Source organism: Lynx canadensis, chromosome C1 (genome assembly GCF_007474595.2).
Source record: "Lynx canadensis isolate LIC74 chromosome C1, mLynCan4.pri.v2, whole genome shotgun sequence".
Classification (NCBI taxonomy): domain Eukaryota; kingdom Metazoa; phylum Chordata; class Mammalia; order Carnivora; family Felidae; genus Lynx; species Lynx canadensis.
Window position 1 is genome coordinate 186,097,614 of NC_044310.1, and position 19,564 is coordinate 186,117,177.

At 39.5% G+C, this 19,564-nt stretch overlaps 1 protein-coding gene across 1 annotated transcript in view; it reads right to left on the minus strand.

Moving 5' to 3' along the window:
- The window catches only part of KCTD18 (potassium channel tetramerization domain containing 18), an 86,788-nt gene that overhangs the window by 20,345 nt on the left and 46,879 nt on the right, over positions 1–19,564 (minus strand). The window lies entirely within an intron of this gene.

Sequence of the window (19,564 nt, forward strand, 5' to 3'; positions counted from 1 at the left end):
CTATTTCCTCATCTATAAAATGGAGCCAGGGATGGGGCCTACCTCAAAGGACTATCAGAGGAGTAACAGGACATATAAAAAGCACATAGAACAGTCTCTGGCTCAGAGTAAGTACTCAATAACAATATAAATTTTATCTATAACGACATAAATTTTACCATGAGGCATATACTGAAGGATTGATATTGGCTCTGTAGATTTAAGGAAACATAAGCAGAAATTATTAACAATGCTAATTGTAGTTCCTAGATTAGGTAACTAAGGAATATATAATTTATCAACTTAGATCAGAATTCTATGTATGCCAGTAGCCAGACTGGTCCAAAAGAGCAACAAATAACAGCTCTAAATCATCTGGCTTCTTCATTCCAAAATGGCTGAATGAAGCTTTAGGGAAGTTTTAAGGACTTGACTTCTTAATCTATTCTGGAGATGGACGAACCACAAGTGACTGTGGTGTTTCTCTGGAACCTAAAACAATACTGTGATAAAAAGGTACTCCTGATGTGACTGCGCATTTCACTGCAAATGCAAAATGGCCACCAAGAGACTCAACTATATTCATGGCAACTCACTTTTACTATGCGATCAACTAGGATCCTTTTGTAGATGCTCTAATTTAGCCAGTCTCCAATGAGATGGGAAAAGGAGACCATTGGTGTCTGACAAAAACAATATGTGTCAAACGTGGTCAGTAAACAGAAACTCTTATGGATCAACAGTTTAGCCTTCAGAAAACACTTATCAACATGACTTCTTTTGCTCCTCAAAGTCCCAGGAGCAGCCCTGCAATGACCCATGTGAGAGAACCACCTCTGAAGCACGGGATGGAACTGGCTCATGCTGCCCCAGTTACCAGCTCCCTGGAATCCAGTTATTCTTCAAAGCCACAGGCAAATCTCACAGGTTGCATGACCTTCCCAAGCATCCCCCAGTTAGAATCTGTGCACAGTCCACCAAATATACTGTGTACCTCTCTCCACGTTTTTCTCACCTATTTAATCCCTAGTTTGGGAGACTATAGCTCTAGGAAGACAGAATCTATATCACTATCAATAATTCCCATTTGCTCAATGCTTATTATGTGACAGTTACTGCAGGAGACACTTGGTAGACACTACCTAATTCACACAAAAGCCCTATTGGATAGGAATTACTGTCTCTATTGACAGATGAGGACACTGGAGAAAGAAATAGTGATGTGAGCAGGGTCCACACTAGGACTGCCCTGCTGGTAAGTGGCGGAGTCGGCCCCAGGTCAGCAGGACTGGCTCCAAGTTTTCTGCACCCTACACTGTCTATTTCAGCACTGTTTCATCCCTAAGGCTGCTGACCGGGGCACTTTACTCACTAAGCATCTGTCCATCTGAAGACTCCAGTGGTGGCAACAGGAACATAGCAGCACCCTAGTGCAAGGATTTAAGAGATACCCCCCTGCCTCAGTCAGTTTCTCCTAAGGCAGAGGACCATCCAACACCATTTCAAGGCCAGTCAATGGCCCATCCTCAATGCACCCACTTAGACTCCCTGCTGTGTCGGAAATGCCCTGCCCTCTGAGGAAGTGCCCCCAAAGTGCGGTTCTGTGACCACCTGCATCAAAACCATCAGAGACGCTTGATGTATATTCAGATTCCCAGGCCACAACACAGAGTCTGGTTCAGAAAGTCAGATGGGGTCGGGGATCCGCCCACGGACCCCACTTTAATAAACTCTGCTCAAAGGACTCGCTCTCCTCCCACGACGCAGGACGAAAGGGGAGGGGCTGGGACACCCGAAAGCCCCGCCGGTGTCCCCGCGGCCCGGGGTCCCGAATCGGCCCGAAGCCTGAGCCTGCAGCCCGGGGCTCCCGTGTTATCGGCGCGATCCGGCCCTTCCTTGGGGCGCCCCGCCGCCTCCCGGGCCCGCGGCCCACCCGGCGCCCCGGTCCTCTGCACGGGCGGGGCCGGGTTGGCGGCCTCCCCGACTGACCTGCGGCCAGCCCGGCCCTCGGCGCGGCCGCCGGACGCCGCGGGGACCGACGCGGAAGTGAGGGCCTCTTCGGCTGCTCAGCAACTCTTGGAGCAGCGCGGCCCCAGCGGCGCCCCCGTGCGGCCCGGCTGGGCGGCGGCTGCAGCCGGAACGAGGGAGGCCCCGCCCCGGAGACTCCAGGCCCCGCCCCCAGTCTGGTCCCGCCCCTCCGGCCTCCTCAGCCTGTGGGCGCGCAGAGCCGATTGGAAGGGTCTTAGCGCCTGCAGGGAAGGGCAAGACCTGGAAGAGAGACGCCGGCTGGACCCCTGAGGAACGTGGTGTCCGTTTGGAGGCTGCTTTTACACATGAAGAAAAGAAACGACACTGAAGTTGCGATTGTTCAGGGTCAGTTAAGTGGTAAGAGTTAGGAAGAATTATGTCTTCCGACTCCCAGGTGAAAGCCCTTCGCTCCAAACTGGGCTGCTCACTGCCAAGATTTAGTAAAATTCTGCCTGCACTTGGGTAAGTCCATTCGGGTTGTGTTTGTAGTTTACAAAGCTGCCTCACACGGGGGCGCCTGGGTGACTCAGTCGGTTAAGCATCTGACTTAGGCTCAGGTCAGGATCTCATGGTTCGTGGGTTCTAGCCCCAGGTCGGGCTCTGTGCTGACAACTCAGAACCTGGAGCCTGCTTCTGATTCTGTGCCTCTCTCTCTGCCCCTCCATGCTCACGCTCTGCCTCCCTCTGTCCATCGAGAATAAATAAATGAAAAAAAAAAAAACAAAGCCGTCTCACACAAGAACATTCTTGTTTGAGTCTGTGTACTACCCCACACTTTTATTCCCATCACAGCAAGGAAAATTGAGGCAGGAGCAAACATTTAGTGAACACTTACGTACACCTGACATTATGCTGAGCCCTTTACCTGACAACAACCCCAAAATTTTATCTTAACAACAACCCCAAAAGAGTTCTTCCAGATTCCAGCAGCACCCTACCTTGTGCAAAAGACTTTACTAGGTATTTCAAGATGAATAAAACACAGTCCTGTTTTCAAGGTACTTTTCTAGAGCCAATAATAATTGGTTCCCAGTTCCTCTGGGTCTTAGAAGGGCATAAGCCAGTAAGCCCACCTACTCCCTCAGATAGTAATAGTCCCTGGAGAGTGGTAAGGTTGATTCATCCTATAAATTGAGCATTAGCCTGGACCACACACTAGGAGTGATGGACTGAACAAGACAATCAATGCCCCATGGCACTTGCATTTTAGTGCCAGGGTCAGAACATTGCTTCTGGGAGCACCTGGCTAGCTCCCTCCTAAAGCATGTGACTAATGATCTCAGGGTTGGGAGTTCCAGCCCCATGTTAGGGGTAGAGATTACTTAAATAAAGAAAACTTTTTCTGTAAATTAGGCTCTGTGAGCCATACACACCTACTCAACTTTGCTGTTGCAGTGTTAAAGCAGTTATAGATAGTATATAAATGAGGGTGGCTGTATTCCAACTTTAGTTGTGGACACAGAAATTTGAATTTCACATAATTTTCATGTGTTGTGAAATATTCTTTAAAAAATTTTTTTCAGGGGTGCCTGAGTGGCTCAGTTGGTTTAGCGTTTGACTCTTGATTTCACCTCAGGTCACGATCTCACCGTTTGTGAGTTAGAGTTTGAGCCTCATGTCAGGCTCTACGCGGTTGGTGCAGAACCTGTTTGGAATTCTCTTTCTCTCCCTCTCTGCCCCTCCTCAGCTTGTGTGCATGCACCCCCCCCCCCAAATAAATTTAAAAACTTAAAAAATGTTTTTTCAAACACTTAAATATGTAAAAACCATTCTTAGATCATGGGCCATGCAGAAACAATTGGCTGCCTATGGGCCATACTTTGCCTACTCCTGTTCAAGTGGGAGAAACAGACACTAAGCTAAATAGTTACAGATAGTGGTAATTACTTAAGAGGAAATAGGATAATGTTTGGTGGAGATGATGGCTGGGGTGGAGAAGGCCCTGGATGCTGATGAGGGGACATTCAGGTTGAGCACTAAGGATGAGAATGAGCCTGCTCTCTGAAGAGATGGGGGGAAAAGTAATTTATAAAAAGAGAGAGCAAGCAAAAAAGGCCCAAGGCAGGAAAGGATTTGACAATTTGTAAGAAGAGAAAGGACACTAGTGTGGCTGGAGCTTGGTGAGCGTGAGGACAAGGAGGAAGGTGATATGAGATGAAGCTAAAAAGATAGGCAGGAGCCAGGTTTTAAAGTACTTATGGTGGGGGCGCCTGGATGGCGCAGTCGGTTAAGCGTCCGACTTCAGCCAGGTCACGATCTAGCGCTCCGTGAGTTCGAGCCCCGCGTCAGGCTCTGGGCTGATGGCTCGGAGCCTGGAGCCTGTTTCCGATTCTGTGTCTCCCTCTCTCTCTGCCCCTCCCCCGTTCATGCTCTGTCTCTCTGTCCCAAAAATAAATTAAAAACGTTGAAAAAAAAATTAAAAAAAAAAAAGTACTTATGGTGGTTGTGGGAGTTTAAATTTTACCCTAAGCATAATGGAAAGCCATTGAAAGGTTTTAAGCAGGGAAATGGCATGCTTGATTTACTGTTAAAAAAAAAAAATCACTCTTGTTACTGTGATGAGAATGGATTGGAGAGGCATAAGATGAGACTAGGCAACCGTTGCAATAATCCAGGGGAGAAATGGCATAGCTTCTACTCAGTGGTGATGGCAATAGAGAAAAGTAGATGGCTGCAAGATATATATTTAGGAAACAGAAATAACATAAAATTGCTGATAGTTCAACTATGGTGTGTTCAGGTTCTTTGAGGAACAGACTGTAAGGTCAGATTAGACATGCAGAAGACTTACTGGGGAAGACATCTGTGAGGGAAAAACAAGGAGGGCTCTGAAGGGGACTGGGAAAACCTTTAGACTGGATGCTGATTCAACTCTCATGGAAGACAGGGAAAAATGGGTAGGAAAAGTTGTATTTATGACGCAATTCTAAGAATCTTTCAAGAAAGCCAATGGGGAGTCCTCAAGCCAATGTCCCCCATCAGAGGAGTCCTATGTCTCCTGGGAAGGGTACTGTCTTAGTGACCCTGTCTCACTCAGTCACTGGCTGGAGCAGTCGGTGGGATGTGCAGCCTGGATCATGGTGATAGATTTCAGAGCACGGCAACTGGGGCCATCAGTCAGTAATGCTCCCTGTAATCAGAGATCTGAGAGATGTGTTTTCATGGCTGCCACATATGGGAAAGGGAAAATATAGGATCACTTCTAAATTGTTGGCTTGACCAACTGAATGATGGTACCATTTACTGAAATGGTGATTTATGGGAGCGATCAGAAACTGTAATTAGGACTTTAATGAGATGTTTACTAGACATCCAAGTAAATAGATTACATAGCAACTGAATAAATCTGGAGCTCAGGAGTGAAGTTCTGTGCTAAAGGTGTGAATTTGGAAGGCATCGGCATTTAAAGCCATGGGACTGGATAAAATCGCCTGTTCAAAGAACAGGTAAATGAGATATAGGATGGAGCACTGTCTCCAATACTTAGAGTTCAGGTTTAGAAGGAAAATCCAGAGGGGAGAAGAATATGGAACGGCAGAGAAGAAAATGTCATTTCTGTCAAATGCTGTTACGAGGTCAAGAGTCCATTAGATTTGGTAGTATACACATTCTTGGTGACCTTGACAAAAGCAGTTTCAATGCTTTTGAAGGGTGAATGTGAGATGGGAAATTGGCTATAGAGAGGACGTATGGTGGAGAGAATGAGAGAAGTGGGGCTGTAGTTAAGGTGGGATGCGGGGTCAGGGAAAGAAGCTAGGATGAGAGTTACTATAGCAAGTTATGCTGGTGGGAGTGATGCAATGGATAGGTAGAGATTGGTGGTGCAGGGGAAAGAGGGGACCACTGAAGGAATATGATACTTGAGAAGACAAAAGGGTACTTGGAGCGGCACAAGTGGAGTAATTTCCTTTCAAAAAAAATTATTTTAATTCCAGTTAGTTAACATACAGTGTTATATTTGTTTCAGGTATATAATATAGTGATTCAACAGTTCCATACAACACCTGTGCTCATCATAACAGGTGCACTCCTTAATTCCCATCACCTATTTCACCCATCACCCGCCCACCTCCCCTCTGATAACCATCAGTTCGTCACAGTTAAGAGTCTATTTCTTGCTCATTCTGTCTTTCCCCTTTGCTCATTTGTTTTGTTTCTTAAATTCCACACATGAGTGAAGTCCTATGATATTTGTCTTTCTCTGACTGACTTACTGAGCTTAGCATAATATTCTCTAGCTCCATCCATGTCATTGCAAATGGTAAGATTTCATTCTTTTTCATGACTGAATAATATTCCACAGGTGGAGGACTTTCTGTTAGATAAGAGCAGAGAGGAGATAAAACAGAGAAGATAAAGTTCCTATGAACTGGTAAATCTCACAGTGGTTAAATGAGGAAATTCTGATTGAATGGTTTCTACTTTCTCTATTAACTCTAAAGCAAGGTCAGAGGCTGACAGTAAAGAAGATGAGGTATGGATGAGGTTTGAGAAAGGATAAAGTATGAATTATTTATTTTGAGAAATTTAAAAATCAGACTTTCTATGGAAATATGATAACGATTGCCAAGAAGGAATGAGAGCCTATTTGAAGATTATAATCATTCTAACATGGATGATCATTCCAGTTATGTGACTTTTATCCAGCAACATTCAACAGCTTCATTTTAGAGAATGATAATGGGACTCAGCTAGGGTTGAAATATAATACAAGGAGAGAGGGGCAAAAGAGTTGAGGATGTTTGTAAGTGATTGATTCCCCTGATGGACAATGGACTCTAAACTGGGTAAGGAGAGAAATAACTATCTAGAGTTGGTGACGGATAGTGAAAAAAGTAGTGAGGTTAATGGATTGGAGAGCTCCATGAAGTTAAGGAATTATTTAAATAGGAGTACTAGAGTAAGTGAGCTGGAAGAATTGGGGGCAGTGGTCAGAGAATATCATATTATACTTATTTTATTTTACTTAGGTTTACATACTAAACTTTATTTAATTGACATATGTATAATTGACATACAGTGTTACATTTCAGGTGTACAGCATATTGATTAGATAATTCTATATATTATTGATGCTCACCAAGATCAGTATAGTCACCATCTGTCATCATACAATGTTACTACAGTATTATTTACTATATTCCCTATGCTGTACTTTCCATTTCTTCAACTTATTTGTTTTATACTGGAAGTTTGTGCTTCTTAGTGTCCTTCCTCTACTTTGCCCATCCCTCCACCCTTCTTCCCTGTGGCAGCCACCAGTTTGTTCTCTGAATTTAAGAGTATGTTTTGTTCATTTGTTTTTGTTTTTGCTTTTAGATTCCACCACATATAAGTGAAATCATATAGTTTTTCCTTCTCTGTCTGACTTATTTCACCTAGCGTAATAATACCCTCTAGATCCATCCATGTTGTCACAACTGGCAAGATTTCATTTTTATGGCTGAGTAATGTTCCATTATATGTGTGTATGTATGTGTTTATATATATATGTATATATTACAATATGTGTGCATATATATATGAGTGTGTACATATATACATATATATATATATATGCACACATATACATACAAAGATGTTGAGCATCTTTTCATTTATCTGTTGACCATCTGTATGTCTTCTTTGGAAAAATGTTTATTTAATCCTTTGACCGTCTTTTAATTGTAGTGTTTTTTGGTTTTGAGTCATGTCAGTTCTTTATATATTTGGATATCAGATATCATTTGCAAATACCTTCTCCCATTAACTAGGTTGCCCTTTTACTTTGTTAATGGTTTCCTTTGCAGCACAAAACTTTGATTTTGGTATAGTCCCAATAGTTTATTTTTACCTTTGTTTCCCTTCCTTGCGAGACATATCCATAAATTATATATATTTTTTAAATTTTTTTTTCAACATTTATTTATTTTTTTGGGGACAGAGAGAAGGAGACACAGAATCGGAAACAGGCTCCAGGCTCTGAGCCATCAGCCCAGAGCCCGACGCGGGGCTCGAACTCACAGACCGCGAGATCGTGACCTGGCTGAAGTCGGACGCTTAACCGACTGCGCCACCCAGGCGCCCCCATAAATATATTTTTAAGGTGGATGTCCAAGAGATTACTGCCTATGTTTTCTTTTAGGAGTTTTATGATTTCAGGTCTCCCATTTAGGTTTTTAATCCATTTTGAGTTTATTTTTGTGTATGGTGTAAGAAAGTGGTTCTGTTTCATTCCTTGCATGTAGCTGTACAGTTTTCCCATTTTCCCATTTACTGAAGAGACTGTCTTTTTACCATTGTAAACATATGTAAAAACATATTCTTGTCTCCTTTGTTGAAGATTAATTGACCATATAGACATGGGTTTATTTTTAGGTTCCCTATTCCTTCTATTGATCTATATGTCTATTTTTGTGCCAGTACCATACTGTTTTGGTTACTAAAGCTTTGTAGCATATCTTGAAATCTGGGATTGCGATACCTCCAGCTTTGTTCTTTCTCAAGAAGCCTGAGAAATAGCTTTGGATTTTCATGGCCTTTTGTGGTTCCATACAAATTTTAGGGTTATTCTAGTTCTGTGAAAAATGCTATTGGTATTTTTATAGGAATTGCATTGAATTTGTAGATTGCTTTGGGTAGTATGGACACTGTAATGATACTCTTGAATCCATGAACATGGCATATCTTTCCATTTATTTGTTTTGTCTTCAATTTCTTTCACAAGTGTCTTATACTTTTCAGAGCATGGGCCTTTTACTTCCTTGGTTAAATTTATTTCTAAGTATTTTTTTCTTGTTGATACAATTATAAATGGTATTGTTTTCTTAATTTCTCTTTCTTCTACTTTATTGTGTATAGAAACAATAGATTTCTGTATATTAACTTTGTATCTTACAACTTTTCTGACTTCATTTATCAATTCTAATAATTTTTTGGTGAGGTCTTTAGGGTTTTCTATGTATATGGTGTCATGTCACCTGTGAATAGTGACAGTTTTACTTCTTCCTCACCAATTTGGAAGTCTTTTGAATGTCTGATTGCTGTAGCTAGGACTTCCAGTACTGTGTTGAATGAAAGTAGTGAGAGTGGACACCCCTGTTTTGCCAGAAAGTATCATACTTGATTTCAGTATTTCAGAGGTATTATTATTACAATGACTGTAATGCCAAGGTTCCAGGTGAGTGAGGTAGAAGAACAGCTAATGGAAGTAAGGAGTTTAAAATATTATTATTATTAGATGAGTTATCCCCATAAGTAGTAAAGTCAACAAGAGTAGAAAGAAAGAAGATTAAACAGAAGCTAATATCATCAATAATGGATGATTAGAAGAACCTTAGAAGACTACATTGAGGAGACAAGGACAGATACTATATCCAGGTGGCACAGAGTTCAGATTAGCTAGAACTTAGAGAAAGGATGGAGGAAAAAAATGTTTTTTAACAGTAATGGGAGAAAAAAAGACACCAACCCCACCTCCTAGCCTTGACGTATGCAGGGAGTGGAAGGAAAAGCAGTCACTACTTGAGAGGCTGTAGAGGAAGCAGTCTCTAGGAACAGACAAGTTTCAGTTAAAAAAAAAAAAGAAAAAGAAAAAGAAAACAGGATGAGAGAAATGAAGGGAGCATTTAAAAAGGGAACTCTAGGGGCGCCTGGGTGGCGCAGTCGGTTAAGCGTCCGACTTCAGCCAGGTCATGATCTCGCGGTCCGTGAGTTCGAGCCCCGCGTCGGGCTCTGGGCTGATGGCTCGGAGCCTGGAGCCTGTTTCCGATTCTGTGTCTCCCTCTCTCTCTGCCCCTCCCCCGTTCATGCTCTGTCTCTCTCTGTCCCAAAAATAAATAAACGTTGAAAAAAAAATTAAAAAAAAAAAATTAAAAAGGGAACTCTAAGAAGCTCAGTGGAAATGTTTAAGAGGAATGAGAAGAGTCGGGAATTGGTTCAGACTAGTGGACACACTAGCAGTATGGGCATGGGAACCCAATTGGCAGTGGACAACTTGAGAGGTTGAGACTCCTGGAGTGTTAAGGTAAACAGGGATCTGAGCCAGGATGAGAACAGTCCTCATGGTCTATTAGTACAAGGTTCAAGCGAAAGCCCAGATATTTAGCTCAACAGCATTGGGGTGACCCCACCCTCTGGCTCTTCCCCACTGTATAGTATAATGAATGGAGGGAAAGATCTTATAAGGAAGCCAAGCATCAGGAAAGCCCTTAGCTGACTATTCTCTCTACCACCTCGCCAAGAAGTAAGGATAATCCCAGCTCTGATGCAACGAAGCTTGAGGGGAAGGAAAAGAGAAAGCACCATATAAATCAAAGCCTGAGTCACAGGCCTGATCAAACTCAAGACTACTCTTCTCTTCCAGCTCTCCCTGGTATGGGAAAGATAGGGACTTCTCATGGTTGAGGAGGAGCAAATAACTTCACGTATATTCTTTGGAAAAAGATTCCCAAACCATAAACAATTTCCTCCTTCCAACCTTGGACAAGGTTATAGGAAGGAGAATGAGGGGGTCTGGTTGCCCCTTTATTTATTTAACCTCAATGGATTGCAGTGTTTTTCTTTTTATGTGATTTGCTTTTTATTTTCTTAATGTTTGTTTATTTTTGAGAGAGAGAGACAGAGCGAAAGCAGGGGAGGGGCAGAGAGAGACAGAGACACAGAATCCGAAGCAGGCTCCAGGCTATGAGATCATGACCTGAGCCAAAGTCGAACACTTAAACTTAACCGACTGAACCACCCAGGTGCCCCTGCAGTGTTTTTCTTTTTAAAATGCTTCGTGGAAGAGTGCATTTCCATCAAAATAATACTAATGTAGAATTTTTGAGTAGCCAAGATAATAGCAGCCATAGCTGCATAAATCTGAATTTCCCAATTCCTTCTCCAAAAACATAATACAATACAATAAAAAGAACAAATAAAACTACATGAAACTCATGCTATCTGTAAAACTAAAAGAGAACACCCAAACTTCAAATTATCCATAAATAGAAAAATAAACACCAAACTTTAGCAAATTGTGTCCCTTGGTCCTACTGCAAACTTGCACAAAGATAAAGCGCAGTCTGGAAAGAATACATGGGAGAAAAGGAGAGCTTTTGACAAGGCTATAACTGATCTAAGATAACCATGACAAAGAAAAGTCTACTCTTTTGCTAAAATAGTGATGAAGAATTCTGGTAGATCAAAACACTATATAATAAAAAAAAATGCACATGATTCAAGGTGACAGTGTGTGAAAATCATTGCTTCTAGAGGGAATGGAGACACACCCTTAAGAAAAGAAGTAAAAGGAAAATTTAGGGTCAAGTAAGGAAAAAGATATCCCAAAGTGTGAAAATATGCAATTGTTAGCCCATACCGCACCTGCATGCACGCACATACATACACACACACACACACCATCCAGAATCTGTATTTCACTACAGAAGAGGGCACCCTTGAACTTGAAATCTTACCAATCATCCAAAATATTTGAAGCGAATAGGTGAAAATAGAGTAAATATATACAAAGCTATTATAAGAAGAAAACAGAAAACAAGGTTTTATCAGGTCTGATAAAAAGTATCCCTCTAACAAAGAACAACCCAAAGTAGAAGAAAACTGCACCACACACCCCAAAGTGAATTAAGCATCCACATAGAAATTTAGGGGGATATGAAAAACCACCTTGAACCCCAAATTCAGTAATTAAAAAATAAAAATTGATTTTTAAGAAAGGAAGAAATAAAAAGATTGAACCCAGGAAGGAAACAGAAAAAGACCAAAATTATCACAGAAATGAAGTATAAATTGCAAAATTTCTGAGGAAAATAAAGTCAAGTGAAAATTTAATAAGGGGCATTGAAAAAAGTCAGGAAAATAACCAAGATAATGAAAATGAGATACAAAATTAAAAGTAGTTAGAGTCAGAGAAAAATAAAGATGAAGAAGAAACAACATACAAATAATGGCAGTACCTGAAGAAGATAAACAGAAAAACACTGGAACAGAACTATAAAAGAAGATGTAAATCTATGTACTGAAAGGACCCATCAGTGTATGGGAAAATTAACCAGAATTATCAATTTCAAGACATAAGCAAGTGGGGTGCCTCAGTGGCTCAGTTGGTTGAGCGTCCAACTCTCTTGGTTTTGGCTCAGGTCATGATCCCAGAGTCGTGGGGTTGTGTTGGGCTCCACACTGAGCATGGAGCCTGCTTAAGATTCTGTCTCTGTCTCTCTCTGTCTCTCTCTGTCTCTCTCTCTCCTCTCTCCCCCCCCTCCTACCCCTCCCCCCACCTCTGTGCGCTCTCTCTCTCTCTCTCTCAAATAAAAAGAAATTATATATATATATATATATTATATATATATAGATATATATATATATTTATATGGGTGGCTCAGTCAGTTAAGCGTCCAACTTCAGCTCAGGTCATGATCTCGTGGTTTGTGAGTTTGAGCCCCACGTCAGGCTCTGTGCCTGACAGGCTCTGTGCCTGACAGCTTGAGGCCTGGAGCCTGCTTCAGATTCTGTGTCTCCCTCTCTCTCTGCCCCCGCCCCCCCCCCCACACTCTGTCTCTCTCTCCTTCAAAAATAAATAAACATTAAAAAATTTTTTAAATATATATATATATATATATATATATATATATATATGTAAAACTATTGGATTTCAAAGATAAGTACCCAAGCCTTCAAGCAACAAAAGATCAAGAAATTACAAGAATGAGAGAATTAAACTGGCTCAAAAACAACACACGTTGAAGGCAACAACAGAACAGCACTTTTTTAAAACTCAAGGAAAAGAAGTGTGAATAAAAAATATTCAGTCAACTTGTTTTTCAAGTAGTAAAGCAAGAGGAAATGAATTTTCAACTGGAAAAATTCAGGGAATTTTGTATACATGAGCCCCTCTTGAAGAATCTGGGAAAAGATGTTTTCCATCCAACCAAGTGGCAAAATTTCATCAAAAGGGTTGATGATGATCATTTACCATATTTAATTGTAGATCTAAAATTACACAAAGGTGAGAACAAAACTTAAAGAATAATGTGTAATAGGGTCTAACAAAGTAGAAATAATGTAAATAAAATGGGAGACACTAGAGAGATAAAAGAAAGTAGAATAAGTTCATTGATTGTGAATAAGCAATAAATAAGGGTCAAGGGTAATATTAAAATTGGTGAGTCAGGTGATAAATGATTAAACAAGAAAGAACTAAGGGCTTTAGAAAAGTTATGAATACAAAGATAACCACCAGAATAATACTATAAACTTTCCTAAATACAAAAGGAAATTTTAAAAATTAAAAGCAAAGAGGGGCTCCTGGGTGGCTCAGTGGGTTAAGCGTCCAACTTCGGATCAGGTCATGATCTCGCAGTCCGTGAGTTCAAGCCCCGCGTCAGGCTCTGTGCTGACAGCTCAGAGCCTGGAGCCTGTTTCAGATTCTGTGTCTCCCTCTCTCTGACCCTCCCCCATTCATGCTCTGTCTCAAAAATAAATAAACGTTAAAAAAAATTTTTTTTAATAAAAATAAAAATGAAAGCAAAGAAAATGCACCATATACAGAAAGAAACCTAACAATTACAACAATGTTAATATCATTACTTTATATAAAATAATTTTAACATAAAATGATAGTAGAACTAAGCACATGTCATATCAATCAATATGAATAAGTTTAATTTATGTATTAAAAAACAAAGATTTTCTAGGAGACTATAGATGCTGGAGAGGATGCGGAGAAACGGGAACCCTCTTGCACTGTTGGTGGGAATGCAAATTGGTGCAGCCACTGTGGAAAACAGTGTGGAGGTTCCTCAGAAAATTAAAGATAGACCTACCCTATGACCCAGCAATAGCACTGCTAGGAATTTACCCAAGGGATACAGGAGTACTGATGCATAGGGGCACTTGTACCCCAATGTTTATAGCAGCACTCTCAACAATAGCCAAATGATGGAAAGAGCCTAAATGTCCATCAACTGATGATGGATAAAGAAATTGTGGTTTATATACACAATGGAGTACTACGTGGCATGAGCAAGAATGAAATATGGCCCTCTGTAGCAACGTGGATGGAACTGGAGAGTGTGATGCTAAGTGAAATAAGCCATACAGAAAAAGACAGATACCATATGGTTTCACTCTTATGTGGATCCTGAGAAACTTAACAGAAACCCATGGGGGGGGGAAGGAAAAAGAAAAAAGAGGTTAGAGTGGGAGAGAGCCAAAGCATAAGAGACTCTTAAAAACTGAGAATAAACTGAGGGTTGACGGGGGGTGGGAGGGAGGGGAGGGTGGGTGATGGGTATTGAGGAGGGCACCTTTTGGGATGAGCACTGGGTGTTGTATGGAAACCAATTTGACAATAAATTTCATATATTGAAAAAAAATAAAAATAAAAAACACAGATTTTCAATTTGATTCACAAAGAAAGCAGATGTGGGGCGCCTGGGTGGCTCAGTCGGTTGGGCGGCCGACTTCAGCTCAGGTCACGATCTCATGGTCCGTGAGTTCGAGCCCCGCGTCAGGCTCTGTGCTGACAGCTCAGAGCCTGGAGCCTGTTTCAGATTCTGTGTCTCCCTCTCTCTCTGACCCTCCCCCATTCATGCTCTGTCGCTCTCTGTCTCAAAAATAAATAAACGTTAAAAAAAATCTAAAAAAAAAAAAAAAGAAAGAAAGAAAGCAGATGAAAATAAGAAACATGTCTAAATCAAATGATTCAGGGGCTCCTGGGTGGCGCAGTTGGTTAAGCGTCCGACTTCAGCCAGGTCACGATCTGCGGTCCGTGAGTTCGAGCCCGCATCGGGCTCTGGGCTGATGGCTCGGACTGGAGCCTGTTTCCGATTCTGTGTCTCCCTCTCTCTCTGCCCCTCCCCGTTCATGCTCTGTCTCTCTCTGTCCCAAAAATAAATAAACGTTGAAAAAAAAATTAAAAAAAAATGATTCAGAAAGTATAAAACTAAAGGAATAGGTAGAGGTTTACTAGGTAAGTGGAAACAATAAGAAAGTGGAAGTTGTGATCCTGATATCAAAGTAGAATTAAAGTCAAAATACATTAAATAAGACAAAGAAGGACATGTTTTAATGTCACATTCACAATGAATATATAACAGTTATGCATCCTATTCACCAAAAACTCAGCAATACATTTATAAGCAAAAATCATGGAGCATGCAAAGAAACATTGACAGAAATACACTAATTGTAGAAAACTTAAATACACCACTTCTAGTACATATGAAGTAAACAAAAAATAAGTAAGGAAAATAGATATGTAAATAGCATAAGCAATAAAGTAGATCTTATGGATATATTTATTCTATACTCTGAAAATAGAGAATACAATAGTAACAAAGAAGATAAAATATTTCAGAATAAAGTTATCAAGAAATGTGCAAACTTCATACAAGAAAAACTTTAAAACACCCCTGAAAGATACAAAAATGGGCTTGAAAAAACTGAAAGACATTGCATAATGTAAAGATAACTAGTTTTCTCTAAGTTCATTTATAAATTTAACAAATACCAGCAAAATTACAACAGGATTTGTATGGAGCTAGTTAAGTTGATATTAAAATTCGCTTGGAAAAATAGACATGCAAAAATAGCCTGGAAAACACTGAAAAAGAAAAGTTTATGAGAGGAGAGTGGCATATTAAAAATATACTATAAGCCTGGTTTTTATCTTTTTCATGGTACCGGTGCATGAATTGACAAATAGACCAGTAGAATAAAATAGAAATTACAGAAATAGATCCAAATACATATGGAAATTTAATGTGATAAATGTGTTATCTCAAATCACTTGGGAAAAGGTGGACATTTTAACAAATACTGGTGGGATAATTGGTTTGCTATTTGGAGAAAGATAAAATTAAAAGCCAGTCTCATGGGGCACCTGGGTGACTCAGTCGGTTAAGCATCTGACTTCAGCTCAGGTCATGATTGAGCCCTGGAGCCCTGCATCCAGCTCTGTGCAGACAGCTCAGAGCATGGAGCCTGCTTCAGATTCTGTGTCTCCCCTCTCTCTGCCCCTCCCGTGCTCATGCTCTGTCTCTCAATAATAAAGAAACGTTAAAAAAAAAAAAAAGCAAGTCTCACACTATAAGAATAAACTCCAAAAGCACCAGGGATATAAATGTCAAAGATGAAGTCATATAAGTACTAGAAGAAATAATGTATGGTTTTGTCTACAACCTGCATGTAGGAAAAGACTTTCTAATTACAACTAAAAATTCAGATGCAATAAAAAATAAAATTGATAGATTGACTGTGTTTAAACATTTTTTGAACAAAAAATAGAGAATTCCTAACTGTGAGATGATTTACATGCACACACCATTTTTCACATTTCTCAAAAATATGAAAAGATACCTAAACTCACTCATACGTGAAATGAAAGTTAAATCTACCTGATGGTATACCACCAACAGTGTGAATATTCTAAGCACAAAGCTAGTGATTGCAGTATTGTACTTGCAAAATATCAGAAAAAAAATTAAATTCTACACGGAGAGTGTGTGGATGGATCCATAGGATGGAGTACTATGAAGTTATAGAAAAGAATGAGGTCATTTTCTATGAACAAATGCAGAGTGATTTCTAGAAAATTTTGTTAAGCAAAGAAGAATGAAATGTAAGTTTTTACAGTATGTCACTTTTTGTGTAAAAATAGGAAATGAGAAAACCTACATGTATGTAATCATTTGTACAAATAAAAGCATAGGAATCATTAACAAACAAAAAACTATTAAGATTAGTTATCTATAATCGGCTTATAATAGCCACCAAAATTATCGAGGTGCTAATCCCTGGAAACTGTGAATGTTACTTTATGTGGAAAAACTGTCTTTGTAGATGTTATTAAATTAAATACCTTCAGATGGAGAGATTATCTGGGATTTTCAAGGTGGGTCCTACACGCAATCATAAGTATCTTTGTAAGAGGCAGGCAGAAGGAGATTGGACTACAGGTAGAACAGAAGGCTGTGTGATGGAAACAGAGGAAAGCAGAGTCACAAGAGGTGATGCTACTGGGTTTTGAACAAAGGAAGAAGGTCCCCAGAGTGGAGGAATGTAAGGAATGCAGCTCTGGAGGATGAAAAAGGCAAGGAAAAATTCTCCCTGGAGCTTCAGAGGGAGCACACCCTTGCTGACATACTCAGGTTAGCCCCATAAGGCTTGACTCAGAATTCTGGCCTCTGGAACTATCAGAAAATCAATTTCTGTTGTTTTAAACTACGAAATTTCTGGTGATTTGTTACAGCAGCCATAAGAAACTAATGCAGGCTGCAAGGAAGTAGGAGTGAGAAAGGGATAGAAGAAAGGAAGAGTGATACTTTTGAATACATGTGTTCATAAAGTTCTGACTTCTAAAACTAGTTAATGTTTCACCTACTAAAATGCATATATGAGTATAAACATGCACGTATCTAAAGATAGGGGGAAAAACTAAAACTATATACAAATAGACATAAGTAAACCTAACCATAATTCAAATGAATAATGTAGTCACCTTGAATAGACGGGAGAAAATTAATGAATCCAAGAAAATTTAGGTCACAGTATTTGACTGCATAACCTTAAGCAAGAGATTAAAAAAAAAAAGAATGGTAAACAAATAGTCAACTCTAGTTAGTCAAATTTTCACAGAATTATGGGTCAGAAAGTTACTTTCTGTGTATTCTAAGACTGACAAAAAAGTAAATATATTGTAGGTAATAGGAACCAGATTTCTCACTGTCTCAGTATTTACTGTCTCAGATTTTCCATTGAAAAGGAAAATAGTAGAAGGAACCCCATTATTTTTATTGGAATTGGAAGTATCAGTGTGAATGCATGGTTTTTAAGACAGATAAGACGATGGATACAAACAAATGGTAAATATAGAAATATGGATGTTTGTATACATGTATGTATGGATATATAAAGGTACATAGATTTTCAAGCTCTGTCCCCTAAGAGAGCCTGGAACTAATGACACCCCAGTAGCAATGGTCCCACCAAGTGCCCAAGTTTTGGTTTCTAAACCCATTCTGCCATTCTTTAGTAAAAGGAACCAAAACTTCTTGGTGAAATTGCTGATTGAGTAATTCCCAGGGCTGGGACTGAGAAACTACAAAATGAGCCGGAAATATCCTGCTATTCCAGAAAGTTGTTCAATGAGTGATGGGGACTATCAAAGGGACACAGGAATCATCTTTAAGGGGCTGTTACTTGCCAAATGTGGGACAATTTGCTCATCAAAATTTATTATGACAATAATAGATTATAATTTATTGAATAAAATAAGAATTCATGAGTCGATACTGATAGATACTGACAGATGGTGAGAGATACTGATAGATGAGTCCATACTGATAGATAGGGGTGGAGAAGAAAGCTCTTGCCAACCAATAAATGTAAAAAAAAAAATGATAAAATTAGAAAAAAATCACCATTTGACAACTATCATAGAAATAATTGATTTAGGAAAGATACATCAATAGATGTTAAAAACTAATGACTGGAAATTTTGATTAGAAGAATAGTTACACACAACATATCTCCTCACAAGATTCTTATTAATTATAAAAAGAAATTATAATCATAAGTTATAATTCTTATTAATTATAAAGGGATTTTACAGTGGAGAAACCTGGCAGACATCACCTTAATCACGTGATCAAAGTTGAAATCACCAGTTAACAGTACAAACCAACATTATGTGCTCCTGATGGGGATATACTGAGAAGACTTCAACATTACTTCTACCCAAAATGAAAATCTGAATTTAATCCTGAGGAAATTTCAGACAATCCAAATAGAGGAACATTGTAATTTACTGTGCCTCTACTCTTTAAAAAATGTCAAAATCATGAAAAACCAAAAAAAAAGCTTTGTAACTTTTCCAGACTAAAGGAGTCTGTACAGTCTGTCAAAATAAAAAGTATTATAATTAATATATAAATAAATTTATTTCAAAATAAAAAGTAAAAAAATATAAATACAATTCCACGTTGGGGGCTAAGTAGAGTTTATATGAGCTGTCTATAAATTATTCTAGCAAGACCAGAAGTCTTTCTGCAAGCTGCTTCTCTCTATATACTATATATAGATGATAGATAGATATAGATGTAGATATAGATAGATATATAGATAGATATGGCTATATATATAATGCATAGCCTTGATTATGTCCCTTTTCTGCTCAAAAACTCACCTGTGTCCTCATTGCCAAATAATTACACCATCCCTCCATTTCTACCTAATCCTTTATATTTACATTGTATTTGAACTGAACTATTTATCAGATAATTTACTCACTTTTACATTTTATTCCCTTTATCTTGCCCTTCTCTCAACATAAAATGCCCCTTTCCATACATTGAAATTCTCATCTGGTAAAACCCTACACATGCTTCACAGCCCCTTTATTGGTTTCCTGAGGCTATTGCAATAGTTTCCCATGAACTGGGTGGCTTAGAACAGAAATTTATTCTCTGACAATTCTGGTGGCCAGAAACCCGCAATCCAAATGTTAGCATGGCTGCTCTCCCTCTGAAGTCTCTAGGAGGAATTTGATCCTCGCCTTTTCCAGTTTCTGGTGACT